Raw genomic sequence first — 12,607 nt, forward strand, 5'->3', positions numbered from 1 at the left:
AACTTTACCCAAAGTCAGGAAAAGCTGAGATAAAATGCAAAATTAGCCAGGTACATTTAACAAGTAATGATTATATTTGACTTCAAATTTCCTTCATTTAGCGCAACTGATGAATCCAGACAACTTTGAAGTATTATTCAAATGCCTAAAATAGACAGCAGTGAGATTAAAATCCAGAGTGATAGGAAAGTTAGAGAAATCGGAATATAAATCCATCAATTTATACCAATGAGTCACGTTGCCAACATTTCCATCTCTAATTGTATGATAAGACAACTCAGTAATTAAATATTAGTTATGATATTACTTCTAATTACTTCATGCCAACTTAATTTTGGCTCATCTTGACTGTTAGCAGATAACATTTTTAAAACATTTGGGAAGTCTCTTGTAACAATGATGAACAGTTGAGTAGCTAGAGGAATCTTACACCAACAAATTTCAGCTGGGTAATATCCTTTCTAATGGAAAAAAAGAATCAGTTTGACATCATTAACTGGCCTACTCTTTGTATAATAAATATGGCAGCAGAGGGATTTGAACCCACGCCTCCGAAGAGACTGGAGCCTTAATCCAGCGCCTTAGACCGCTCGGCCATGCTACCACATGTGTATATCATTAGGATAGCTCACAGATCTAGAACATCAAAATTAAAGGGTTTTTTGTTTTAAAGTATTAATTGAAAAGATGTCAGCAAAGGTTAAAAGAAAGTTCATTATTAAACATAAAATCGATGAGAAATGCATATTTTTTATTGAATTGCATTTTGTTTATTTTCATTGAAATAATAAAATGAAATTGAGATGCATGAAGTAGTAAAATATTAGTTCTGATAGGGCACATAATTAGTTCATGCAAAAGTAAAATTTGAATATCTTTACTGTTAGCAGATATCATTATTTTAAAGGTTTGAGAAGACTGTTGCAACTATGATGAACTGTTTAGAACTCGGTGACTAATGCAGGATACTATCACCATCCTTTTTCAGTTGGTTAATATCTGATCAATCATGAATTGATGATAAATTGTTTTGAACTACTGCATGTGACAGCTTAAGGTGTGCTTCCACCAACCAAATGTAGCTTCTTTCATACCTTATATACTTTAGGAAACCACTTTGATATAAGTCACTGGATCTTCTCCTTTTCAGTTGGTTAATATCTGATCAATCATCAGTTGATGATAAATTGTTTTAAACTACTGCATGTGACAGCTTAAGGTGTGCTTCCACCAACCAAATTTAGCTTCTTTTATACCTTATCTACTTTAGGAAACCACTTTGGTATATATCACTGGATCTTCTCCTTGGAGAATAAATATGGCAGCAGTGGGATTTGATTCCAACGGCTATAATAGCTCTGTCATCCTTCAACCTGCAGTACACTTTAAAATATTTTAGCTCTCATATCTGGAAAGTCATTCAAAACTTTACCCAAAGTCAGGAAAAGCTGAGATAAAATGCTAAATTAGCCAGGTACATTTAACAAGTAATGATTATATTTGACTTCAAATTTCCTTCATTTAGCGCAACTGATGAATCCAAACAACTTTGAAGTATTATTCAAATGCCTAAAATAGACAGCAGTGAGATTAAAATCCAGAGTGATAGGAAAGTTAGAGAAATCGGAATATAAATCCATCAATTTATACCAATGAGTCACGTTGCCAACATTTCCATCTCTAATTGTATGATAAGACAACTCAGTAATTAAATATTAGTTATGATATTACTTCTAATTACTTCATGCCAACTTAATTTTGGCTCATCTTGACTGTTAGCAGATAACATTTTTAAAACATTTGGGAAGTCTCTTGTAACAATGATGAACAGTTGAGTAGCTAGAGGAATCTTCCACCAACAAATTTCAGCTGGGTAATATCCTTTCTAATGGAAAAAAAGAATCAGTTTGACATCAATAACTGGCCTACTCTTTGTATAATAAATAGGGCAGCTGAGGGATTTGAACCCACGCCTCCGAAGAGACTGGAGCCTTAATCCAGCGCCTTAGACCGCTCGGCCATGCTACCACATGTGCATATTATTAGGATAGCTCACAGATCTAGAACATCAAAATTAAAGGGTTTTTTGTTTTAAAGTATTAATTGAAAAGATGTCAGCAAAGGTTAAAAGAAAGTTCATTATTAAACATAAAATCGATGAGAAATTCATATTTTTTATTGAATTGCATTTTGTTTATTTTCATTGAAATAACAAAAGAAATTGAGATGCATGAAGTAGTAAAATATTAGTTCTGATAGGGCACATAATTAATTCATGTAAAATTAAAATTTGAATATCTTTACTGTTAGCAGATATCATTATTTTAAAGGTTTGAGAAGACTGTTGCAACTATGATGAACGGTTTAGAACTCGGTGACTAATGCAGGATACTATCACCATCCTTTTTCAGTTGGTTAATATCTGATCAATCATGAATTGATGATAAATTGTTTTGAACTACTGCATGTGACAGCTTAAGGTGTGCTTCCACCAACCAAATGTAGCTTCTTTTATACCTTATCTACTTTAGGAAACCACTTTGATATAAGTCACTGGATCTTCTCCTTTTCAGTTGGTTAATATCTGATCAATCATCAGTTGATGATAAATTGTTTTAAACTACTGCATGTGACAGCTTAAGGTGTGCTTCCACCAACCAAATTTAGCTTCTTTTATACCTTATCTACTTTAGGAAACCACTTTGATATACATCACTGGATCTTCTTCTTGGAGAATAAATATGGCAGCAGTGGGATTTGATTCCAACAGCTTGAATAGCTCTGTCATCCTACAACCTGCTGTACACTTTAAAATATTTTAGCTCTCATATCTGGAATGTCATTCAAAACTTTACCCAAAGTCAGGAAAAGCTGAGATAAAATGCAAAAGAAGCCAGGTACATTTAACAAGTAATGATTATATTTGACTTCAAATTTCCTTCATTTAGCGCAACTGATGTATCCAAACAACTTTGAAGTATTATTCAAATGCCTAAAATAGACAGCTGTGAGATTAAAATCCAGAGTGATAGAAAAGTTAGAGAAATCGGAATATAAATCCATCAATTTATACCAATGAGTCACGTTGCCAACATTTCCATCTCTAATTGTATGATAAGACAACTCAGTAATTAAATATTAGTGATGATATTACTTCTAGTTACTTCATGCCAACTTAATTTTGGCTCATCTTGACTGTTAGCAGATAACATTTTTAAAACATTTGTGAAGTCTCTTGTAACAATGATGAACTGTTGAGTAGCTAGAGGAATCTTCCACCAACAAATTTCAGCTGGGTAATATCCTTTCTAATGGAAAAAAAGAATCAGTTTGACATCATTAACTGGCCTACTCTTTGTATAATAAATATGGCAGCAGAGGGATTTGAACCCACGCCTCCGAAGAGACTGGAGCCTTAATCCAGCGCCTTAGACCGCTCGGCCATGCTACCACATGTGTATATCATTAGGATAGCTCACAGATCTAGAACATCAAAATTAAAGGGTTTTTTGTTTTAAAGTATTAATTGAAAAGATGTCAGCAAAGGTTAAAAGAAAGTTCATTATTAAACATAAAATCGATGAGAAATTCATATTTTTTATTGAATTGCATTTTGTTTATTTTCATTGAAATAATAAAAAGAAATTGAGATGCATGAAGTAGTAAAATATTAGTTCTGATAGGGCACATAATTAGTTCATGCAAAAGTAAAATTTGAATATCTTTACTGTTAGCAGATATCATTATTTTAAAGGTTTGAGAAGACTGTTGCAACTATGATGAACTGTTTAGAACTCGGTGACTAATGCAGGATACTATCACCATCCTTTTTCAGTTGGTTAATATCTGATCAATCATGAATTGATGATAAATTGTTTTGAACTACTGCATGTGACAGCTTAAGGTGTGCTTCCACCAACCAAATGTAGCTTCTTTCATACCTTATATACTTTAGGAAACCACTTTGATATAAGTCACTGGATCTTCTCCTTTTCAGTTGGTTAATATCTGATCAATCATCAGTTGATGATAAATTGTTTTAAACTACTGCATGTGACAGCTTAAGGTGTGCTTCCACCAACCAAATTTAGCTTCTTTTATACCTTATCTACTTTAGGAAACCACTTTGGTATATATCACTGGATCTTCTCCTTGGAGAATAAATATGGCAGCAGTGGGATTTGATTCCAACGGCTATAATAGCTCTGTCATCCTTCAACCTGCAGTACACTTTAAAATATTTTAGCTCTCATATCTGGAAAGTCATTCAAAACTTTACCCAAAGTCAGGAAAAGCTGAGATAAAATGCAAAATTAGCCAGGTACATTTAACAAGTAATGATTATATTTGACTTCAAATTTCCTTCATTTAGCGCAACTGATGAATCCAAACAACTTTGAAGTATTATTCAAATGCCTAAAATAGACAGCAGTGAGATTAAAATCCAGAGTGATAGGAAAGTTAGAGAAATCGGAATATAAATCCATCAATTTATACCAATGAGTCACGTTGCCAACATTTCCATCTCTAATTGTATGATAAGACAACTCAGTAATTAAATATTAGTTATGATATTACTTCTAATTACTTCATGCCAACTTAATTTTGGCTCATCTTGACTGTTAGCAGATAACATTTTTAAAACATTTGGGAAGTCTCTTGTAACAATGATGAACAGTTGAGTAGCTAGAGGAATCTTACACCAACAAATTTCAGCTGGGTAATATCCTTTCTAATGGAAAAAAAGAATCAGTTTGACATCATTAACTGGCCTACTCTTTGTATAATAAATATGGCAGCAGAGGGATTTGAACCCACGCCTCCTAAGAGACTGGAGCCTTAATCCAGCGCCTTAGACCGCTCGGCCATGCTACCACATGTGTATATCATTAGGATAGCTCACAGATCTAGAACATCAAAATTAAAGGGTTTTTTGTTTTAAAGTATTAATTGAAAAGATGTCAGCAAAGGTTAAAAGAAAGTTCATTATTAAACATAAAATCGATGAGAAATTCATATTTTTTATTGAATTGCATTTTGTTTATTTTCATTGAAATAATAAAAAGAAATTGAGATGCATGAAGTAGTAAAATATTAGTTCTGATAGGGCACATAATTAGTTCATGCAAAAGTAAAATTTGAATATCTTTACTGTTAGCAGATATCATTATTTTAAAGGTTTGAGAAGACTGTTGCAACTATGATGAACTGTTTAGAACTCGGTGACTAATGCAGGATACTATCACCATCCTTTTTCAGTTGGTTAATATCTGATCAATCATGAATTGATGATAAATTGTTTTGAACTACTGCATGTGACAGCTTAAGGTGTGCTTCCACCAACCAAATGTAGCTTCTTTCATACCTTATATACTTTAGGAAACCACTTTGATATAAGTCACTGGATCTTCTCCTTTTCAGTTGGTTAATATCTGATCAATCATCAGTTGATGATAAATTGTTTTAAACTACTGCATGTGACAGCTTAAGGTGTGCTTCCACCAACCAAATTTAGCTTCTTTTATACCTTATCTACTTTAGGAAACCACTTTGGTATATATCACTGGATCTTCTCCTTGGAGAATAAATATGGCAGCAGTGGGATTTGATTCCAACGGCTATAATAGCTCTGTCATCCTTCAACCTGCAGTACACTTTAAAATATTTTAGCTCTCATATCTGGAAAGTCATTCAAAACTTTACCCAAAGTCAGGAAAAGCTGAGATAAAATGCAAAATTAGCCAGGTACATTTAACAAGTAATGATTATATTTGACTTCAAATTTCCTTCATTTAGCGCAACTGATGAATCCAAACAACTTTGAAGTATTATTCAAATGCCTAAAATAGACAGCAGTGAGATTAAAATCCAGAGTGATAGGAAAGTTAGAGAAATCGGAATATAAATCCATCAATTTATACCAATGAGTCACGTTGCCAACATTTCCATCTCTAATTGTATGATAAGACAACTCAGTAATTAAATATTAGTTATGATATTACTTCTAATTACTTCATGCCAACTTAATTTTGGCTCATCTTGACTGTTAGCAGATAACATTTTTAAAACATTTGGGAAGTCTCTTGTAACAATGATGAACAGTTGAGTAGCTAGAGGAATCTTCCACCAACAAATTTCAGCTGGGTAATATCCTTTCTAATGGAAAAAAAGAATCAGTTTGACATCAATAACTGGCCTACTCTTTGTATAATAAATAGGGCAGCAGAGAGATTTGAACCCACGCCTCCGAAGAGACTGGAGCCTTAATCCAGCGCCTTAGACCGCTCGGCCATGCTACCACATGTGCATATTATTAGGATAGCTCACAGATCTAGAACATCAAAATTAAAGGGTTTTTTGTTTTAAAGTATTAATTGAAAAGATGTCAGCAAAGGTTAAAAGAAAGTTCATTATTAAACATAAAATCGATGAGAAATTCATATTTTTTATTGAATTGCATTTTGTTTATTTTCATTGAAATAACAAAAGAAATTGAGATGCATGAAGTAGTAAAATATTAGTTCTGATAGGGCACATAATTAATTCATGTAAAATTAAAATTTGAATATCTTTACTGTTAGCAGATATCATTATTTTAAAGGTTTGAGAAGACTGTTGCAACTATGATGAACGGTTTAGAACTCGGTGACTAATGCAGGATACTATCACCATCCTTTTTCAGTTGGTTAATATCTGATCAATCATGAATTGATGATAAATTGTTTTGAACTACTGCATGTGACAGCTTAAGGTGTGCTTCCACCAACCAAATGTAGCTTCTTTTATACCTTATCTACTTTAGGAAACCACTTTGATATAAGTCACTGGATCTTCTCCTTTTCAGTTGGTTAATATCTGATCAATCATCAGTTGATGATAAATTGTTTTAAACTACTGCATGTGACAGCTTAAGGTGTGCTTCCACCAACCAAATTTAGCTTCTTTTATACCTTATCTACTTTAGGAAACCACTTTGATATACATCACTGGATCTTCTTCTTGGAGAATAAATATGGCAGCAGTGGGATTTGATTCCAACAGCTTGAATAGCTCTGTCATCCTACAACCTGCTGTACACTTTAAAATATTTTAGCTCTCATATCTGGAATGTCATTCAAAACTTTACCCAAAGTCAGGAAAAGCTGAGATAAAATGCAAAAGAAGCCAGGTACATTTAACAAGTAATGATTATATTTGACTTCAAATTTCCTTCATTTAGCGCAACTGATGTATCCAAACAACTTTGAAGTATTATTCAAATGCCTAAAATAGACAGCTGTGAGATTAAAATCCAGAGTGATAGAAAAGTTAGAGAAATCTGAATATAAATCCATCAATTTATACCAATGAGTCACGTTGCCAACATTTCCATCTCTAATTGTATGATAAGACAACTCAGTAATTAAATATTAGTGATGATATTACTTCTAGTTACTTCATGCCAACTTAATTTTGGCTCATCTTGACTGTTAGCAGATAACATTTTTAAAACATTTGTGAAGTCTCTTGTAACAATGATGAACTGTTGAGTAGCTAGAGGAATCTTCCACCAACAAATTTCAGCTGGGTAATATCCTTTCTAATGGAAAAAAAGAATCAGTTTGACATCAATAACTGGCCTACTCTTTGTATAATAAATATGGCAGCAGAGGGATTTGAACCCACGCCTCCGAAGAGACTGGAGCCTTAATCCAGCGCCTTACACCCCTCGGCCATGCTACCACATGTGCTTATCATTAGGATAGCTCACAGATCTAGAACATCAAAATTAAAGGTTTTTTTGTTTTAAAGTATTAATTGAAAAGATGTCAGCAAAGGTTAAAAGAAAGTTCATTATTAAAAATAAAATCGATGAGAAATTCATATTTTTTTTGAATTGCATTTTGTTTATTTTCATTGAAATAACAAAAGAAATTGAGATGCATGAAGTAGTAAAATATTAGTTCTGATAGGGCATATAATTAATTCATGCAAAATTAAAATTTGAATATCTTTACTGTTAGCAGATATCATTATTTTAAAGGTTTGAGAAGACTGTTGCAACTATGATGAACGGTTTAGAACTCGGTGACTAATGCAGGATACTATCACCATCCTTTTTCAGTTGGTTAATATCTGATCAATCATGAATTGATGATAAATTGTTTTGAACTACTGCATGTGACAGCTTAAGGTGTGCTTCCACCAACCAAATGTAGCTTCTTTTATACCTTATCTACTTTAGGAAACCACTTTGATATAAGTCACAGGATCTTCTCCTTTTCAGTTGGTTAATATCTGATCAATCATCAGTTGATGATAAATTGTTTTAAACTACTGCATGTGACAGCTTAAGGTGTGCTTCCACCAACCAAATTTAGCTTCTTTTATACCTTATCTACTTTAGGAAATCACATTGATATATATCACTGGATCTTCTCCTTGGAGAATAAATATGACAGCAGTGGGATTTGATTCCAACGGCTTAAATAGCTCTGTCATCCTACAACCTGCTGTACACTTTAAAATATTTTAGCTCTCATATCTGGAATGTCATTCAAAACTTTACCCAAAGTCAGGAAAAGCTGAGATAAAATGCAAAAGAAGCCAGGTACATTTAACAAGTAATAATTATATTTGACTTCAAATTTCCTTCATTTAGCGCAACTGATGTATCCAAACAACTTTGAAGTATTATTCAAATGCCTAAAATAGACAGCTGTGAGATTAAAATCCAGAGTGATAGAAAAGTTAGAGAAATCGGAAAATAAATCCATCAATTTATACCAATGAGTCACGTTGCCAACATTTCCATCTCTAATTGTATGATAAGACAACTCAGTAATTAAATATTAGTTATGATATTACTTCTAATTACTTCATGCCAACTTAATTTTGGCTCATCTTGACTGTTAGCAGATAACATTTTTAAAACATTTGGGAAGTCTCTTGTAACAATGATGAACTGTTGAGTAGCTAGAGGAATCTTTCACCAACAAATTTCAGCTGGGTAATATCCTATCTAATGGAAAAAAAGAATCAGTTTGACATCAATAACTGGCCTACTCTTTGTATAATAAATATGGCAGCAGTGGGATTTGAACCCACGCCTCCGAAGAGACTGGAGCCTTAATCCAGCGCCTTAGACCGCTTGGCCATGCTACCACATGTGCATATCATTTGGATAGCTCACAGATCTAGAACATCAAAATTAAAGGGTTTTTTGTTTTAAAGTATTAATTGAAAAGATGTCAGCAAAGGTTAAAAGAAAGTTCATTATTAAACATAAAATCGATGAGAAATTCATATTTTTTATTGAATTGCATTTTGTTTATTTTCATTGAAATAATAAAAAGAAATTGAGATGCATGAAGTAGTAAAATATTAGTTCTGATAGGGCACATAATTAGTTCATGCAAAAGTAAAATTTGAATATCTTTACTGTTAGCAGATATCATTATTGTAAAGGTTTGAGAAGACTGTTGCAACTATGATGAACTGTTTAGAACTCGGTGACTAATGCAGGATACTATCACCATCCTTTTTCAGTTGGTTAATATCTGATCAATCATGAATTGATGATAAATTGTTTTGAACTACTGCATGTGACAGCTTAAGGTGTGCTTCCACCAACCAAATGTAGCTTCTTTCATACCTTATATACTTTAGGAAACCACTTTGATATAAGTCACTGGATCTTCTCCTTTTCAGTTGGTTAATATCTGATCAATCATCAGTTGATGATAAATTGTTTTAAACTACTGCATGTGACAGCTTAAGGTGTGCTTCCACCAACCAGATTTAGCTTCTTTTATACCTTATCTACTTTAGGAAACCACTTTGGTATATATCACTGGATCTTCTCCTTGGAGAATAAATATGGCAGCAGTGGGATTTGATTCCAGTGGCTTGAATAGCTCTGTCATCCTACAACCTGCTGTACACTTTAAAATATTTTAGCTCTCATATCTGGAATGTCATTCAAAACTTTACCCAAAGTCAGGAAAAGCTGAGATAAAATGCAAAAGAAGCCAGGTACATTTAACAAGTAATGATTATATTTGACTTCAAATTTCCTTCATTTAGCGCAACTGATGAATCCAAACAACTTTGAAGTATTATTCAAATGCCTAAAATAGACAGCTGTGAGATTAAAATACAGAGTGATAGGAAAGTTAGAGAAATCGGAATATAAATCCATCAATTTATACCAATGAGTCACGTTGCCAACATTTCCATCTCTAATTGTATGATAAGACAACTCAGTAATTAAATATTAGTTATGATATTACTTCTAATTACTTCATGCCAACTTAATTTTGGCTCATCTTGACTGTTAGCAGATAACATTTTTAAAACATTTGGGAAGTCTCTTGTAACAATGATGAACAGTTGAGTAGCTAGAGGAATCTTACACCAACAAATTTCAGCTGGGTAATATCCTTTCTAATGGAAAAAAAGAATCAGTTTGACATCATTAACTGGCCTACTCTTTGTATAATAAATATGGCAGCAGAGGGATTTGAACCCACGCCTCCGAAGAGACTGGAGCCTTAATCCAGCGCCTTAGACCGCTCGGCCATGCTACCACATGTGTATATCATTAGGATAGCTCACAGATCTAGAACATCAAAATTAAAGGGTTTTTTGTTTTAAAGTATTAATTGAAAAGATGTCAGCAAAGGTTAAAAGAAAGTTCATTATTAAACATAAAATCGATGAGAAATTCATATTTTTTATTGAATTGCATTTTGTTTATTTTCATTGAAATAATAAAAAGAAATTGAGATGCATGAAGTAGTAAAATATTAGTTCTGATAGGGCACATAATTAGTTCATGCAAAAGTAAAATTTGAATATCTTTACTGTTAGCAGATATCATTATTTTAAAGGTTTGAGAAGACTGTTGCAACTATGATGAACTGTTTAGAACTCGGTGACTAATGCAGGATACTATCACCATCCTTTTTCAGTTGGTTAATATCTGATCAATCATGAATTGATGATAAATTGTTTTGAACTACTGCATGTGACAGCTTAAGGTGTGCTTCCACCAACCAAATGTAGCTTCTTTCATACCTTATATACTTTAGGAAACCACTTTGATATAAGTCACTGGATCTTCTCCTTTTCAGTTGGTTAATATCTGATCAATCATCAGTTGATGATAAATTGTTTTAAACTACTGCATGTGACAGCTTAAGGTGTGATTCCACCAACCAAATTTAGCTTCTTTTATACCTTATCTACTTTAGGAAACCACTTTGGTATATATCACTGGATCTTCTCCTTGGAGAATAAATATGGCAGCAGTGGGATTTGATTCCAACGGCTTGAATAGCTCTGTCATCCTACAACCTGCTGTACACTTTAAAATATTTTAGCTCTCATATCTGGAATGTCATTCAAAACTTTACCCAAAGTCAGGAAAAGCTGAGATAAAATGCAAAATTAGCCAGGTACATTTAACAAGTAATGATTATATTTGACTTCAAATTTCCTTCATTTAGCGCAACTGATGAATCCAAACAACTTTGAAGTATTATTCAAATGCCTAAAATAGACAGCTGTGAGATTAAAATCCAGAGTGATAGGAAAGTTATAGAAATCGGAATATAAATCCATCAATTTATACCAATGAGTCACGTTGCCACCATTTCCATCTCTAATTGTATGATAAGACAACTCAGTAATTAAATATTAGTTATGATATTACTTCTAATTACTTCATGCCAACTTAATTTTGGCTCATCTTGACTGTTAGCAGATAACATTTTTAAAACATTTGGGAAGTCTCTTGTAACAATGATGAACAGTTGAGTAGCTAGAGGAATCTTCCACCAACAAATTTCAGCTGGGTAATATCCTTTCTAATGGAAAAAAAGAATCAGTTTGACATCAATAACTGGCCTACTCTTTGTATAATAAATATGGCAGCAGAGGGATTTGAACCCATGCCTCCGAAGAGACTGGAGCCTTAATCCAGCGCCTTAGACTGCTCGGCCATGCTGCCACATGTGCATATCATTAGGATAGCTCACAGATCTAGAACATCAAAATTAAAGGGTTTTTTGTTTTAAAGTATTAATTGAAAAGATGTCAGCAAAGGTTAAAAGAAAGTTCATTATTAAACATAAAATCGATGAGAAATTCATATTTTTTTTGAATTGCATTTTGTTTATTTTCATTGAAATAACAAAAGAAATTGAGATGCATGAAGTAGTAAAATATTAGTTCTGATAGGGCACATAATTAATAAATGCAAAATTAAAATTTGAATATCTTTACTGTTAGCAGATATCATTATTTTAAAGGTTTGAGAAGACTGTTGCAACTATGATGAACGGTTTAGAACTCGGTGACTAATGCAGGATACTATCACCATCCTTTTTCAGTTGGTTAATATCTGATCAATCATGAATTGATGATAAATTGTTTTGAACTACTGCATGTGACAGCTTAAGGTGTGCTTCCACCAACCAAATGTAGCTTCTTTTATACCTTATCTACTTTAGGAAACCACTTTGATATAAGTCACAGGATCTTCTCCTTTTCAGTTGGTTAATATCTGATCAATCATCAGTTGATGATAAATTGTTTTAAACTACTGCATGTGACAGCTTAAGGT

The 12,607-nt window shown here is 33.0% G+C and overlaps 6 non-coding genes across 6 annotated transcripts; all 6 read right to left on the reverse strand.

Annotated features, from left to right (window-relative positions):
- Positions 1-522: 522 nt before the first annotated feature.
- Positions 523-604, reverse strand: TRNAL-AAG (transfer RNA leucine (anticodon AAG)). The gene has a single exon. It is a non-coding gene; the product is annotated as a tRNA-Leu (tRNA).
- A 2,765-nt stretch (positions 605-3,369) lies between these two features.
- On the reverse strand, positions 3,370-3,451 carry TRNAL-AAG (transfer RNA leucine (anticodon AAG)). Its single transcript has one exon. It is a non-coding gene; the product is annotated as a tRNA-Leu (tRNA).
- A 1,342-nt stretch (positions 3,452-4,793) lies between these two features.
- Positions 4,794-4,875, reverse strand: TRNAL-AAG (transfer RNA leucine (anticodon AAG)). The gene has a single exon. It is a non-coding gene; the product is annotated as a tRNA-Leu (tRNA).
- A 2,765-nt stretch (positions 4,876-7,640) lies between these two features.
- TRNAL-AAG (transfer RNA leucine (anticodon AAG)) lies at positions 7,641-7,722 on the reverse strand. The gene has a single exon. It is a non-coding gene; the product is annotated as a tRNA-Leu (tRNA).
- A 1,340-nt stretch (positions 7,723-9,062) lies between these two features.
- On the reverse strand, positions 9,063-9,144 carry TRNAL-AAG (transfer RNA leucine (anticodon AAG)). The gene has a single exon. It is a non-coding gene; the product is annotated as a tRNA-Leu (tRNA).
- Positions 9,145-10,486: 1,342 nt separating this feature from the next.
- TRNAL-AAG (transfer RNA leucine (anticodon AAG)) lies at positions 10,487-10,568 on the reverse strand. The gene has a single exon. It is a non-coding gene; the product is annotated as a tRNA-Leu (tRNA).
- Positions 10,569-12,607: the final 2,039 nt, after the last annotated feature.

The sequence above is a fragment of the Taudactylus pleione genome, unplaced genomic scaffold, assembly GCF_031769625.1.
Source record: "Taudactylus pleione unplaced genomic scaffold, aTauple2 ptg000016l, whole genome shotgun sequence".
Lineage (NCBI taxonomy): Eukaryota > Metazoa > Chordata > Amphibia > Anura > Myobatrachidae > Taudactylus > Taudactylus pleione.